Source organism: Myotis lucifugus, unplaced genomic scaffold (assembly GCF_000147115.1).
Source record: "Myotis lucifugus unplaced genomic scaffold, Myoluc2.0 scaffold_1495, whole genome shotgun sequence".
In the NCBI taxonomy this organism is placed as follows: Eukaryota; Metazoa; Chordata; class Mammalia; order Chiroptera; family Vespertilionidae; genus Myotis; species Myotis lucifugus.
In genome coordinates, this window is record NW_005872543.1 from 16,263 (window position 1) to 18,433 (window position 2,171).

Genomic DNA, 2,171 nt, shown 5'->3' on the forward strand with positions numbered 1-2,171 from the left:
AATCTGGAATCCTCCTTCCTCCGGGAGACAAGGCCCTCACCGCGATCTTCAGAAATCACAGGGAGGGCGCAGCGGTCCTCTTCAGGCGCCTCCGTTCATCTGGCCAGTTCGAAGCGGACGGGGACTTCGCTCCCGGTCGAGCGCCCCCCGAGGACAAGCTGTTCCCCGACCGTGCCCAGCAGCACATCCGTCGTGTGCGAACCCGTGTGGTGGGAGCGTGCGGAGAGCCGCTCGAAGCCACAGGAGCGGGACCGCGGGGGACGGGAAAGGCCTCCGCGGCCCCCCAACCCTTCGGCACACAACGGGAGAGAATCCCCCGCGCGCCCGAATGCACACGCGCGGCGTGCACGCTCATGTAACGGGGCGCTTCCCGCGACGGACGCCGGCCCAGGCCCGGCGGGACTCTCCCCGGACTCGGAGGGCGGAGGCGCGGGCCACTGTAAGGCAAAGCTGCATCGCCGCTCGGCCCCTCAAAAGCCGGTGCGAGAGGGGCCCGAGTGCTCAAACACAGAGGCGGCTACCCGAACGCGCTTCCAGAGGAGGGGCGGCGGCTGGGGGGTCCAGAACCCCAAGGCACCCTCTCGGATCGCTAGAGAAGGCTTTTCTCACCAAGGGCGCGTCGTCCCCCAAAACCCCAGCAGAAACACCCCATCGGGTCCACGGAGCCACGTGGAGACACTTCTGAGGGGACACGGGGGGGGGGCCGGGGGAGGACCCGACCGGGACTGGGTCAAGCACAGGGTGGACACACAAACAAGCGCTCACGATAGGGGCCGTCGAGAGAGAGAGAGAGAGAGAGAGAGAGAGAGAGAGAGGAGTGAGCCCGTGTCGCCTCTGGGCTTCGTCCTCTTGCCTCACCGGGGGCCTCCTCCACAGTTAACTAAAAGAGAGCCCGCGGTGTTGCGTCGGGGACACCGGCACGACGCAAGACAGAAAAAACAAAACAAAACACTACATTAACGGAAGAACAGGCGGCAGCAACAAGAAACCAACTCTCAAGGTCAGCCAGCGGCCGGCACCGCTGACTCGGCCCCGTCGCCGTCGCCCGCGCGGCACACGTTGTGAGGGCCCTGTTGTGCCCAGATTTCAAGATTCCCAAGAAACCACATCAGGGGGCCAATTCGATGCAAAAGCATAAGAATCTGTATTTCAAGTTAACTTGGGCTCCCCCCAAAGCAAACCAAGTGGCTGAGCGCCCCAACCCCGCCCAGGGACCGGTTATATGGGGGGGGTTGGAGTAAGGGAGGAGAAAGGACTGTGCTTTGCCGATTGGCCAGGCACAAGTCGATGTCCCGTTCCTGGGTGTGGCTAGCAGAGTCTTAGACTTCCGTGAAGAAGCTCCTTGCCCAACACGTGGCCAAGGTAAGATGGAGGACGTAGCCCTTACCCTGGGGGAAGGTGGAGGGCGTAGCCTTCGCCCTTTCAGGCCCGGTCCCCCTCCCTCGAATACACACATACCATATCATCTGAATACATACATACCACATCCAGTGTGCAAGTGGGAAGCGTCATCAGAGCGCATTCGGCCCATGGAGCCCAGTGCATCAAGTCCCTCCATCTTCATGGATTTCTTCTCAGCCCGCCCACCCTCCTCTTTTCTTTCTTCTCTTTTGTGGCCCACAACCTCCACACCCCACCAACATCCATGGTTTTCAGCACAGGTAGGAGGTCTTTCCAAGGCCTGTCCACAAAGCCCGGACATACAGGCCATGAACGGTCAACTCGACCCCAGAACAGTTTAGGTCCTAAACTTTAGGAGAAACCGGTCTCTGCCCCGACAAGCATGTGGGGCGGGAAGCTGTGGCGGTGCCTCGGGAGGTTGTGGGTTTCGGCAGGCGTACAATTCAGGACAGGTGAACACATGCCAGCACATACCACATGCAGCTCTGGTCAGGTTGGGGCGCGGGGCGAGGGGGTGTAGTAGCAGGCGTGCACCCTGCCTCTCTGGACCTAGTTGGCACCGGGAGTGGCTAAGGCAGGGGAGGCACTTCCGCCAATGGAGGCCTTCGCGCTCCTCACCGACCAATCACGGTGAGTGTGGGTGTGCCCCTCCTCCAGCTGCTGGGAGTCAGAGCAGATGGGGAAGGAGAACGCCACTTAGAGAGACGAGGATCGGATGACAGTCACCTAGAGGCGAGAGCCCGGGGAGGTCGGTAAACATCGTGTCACTG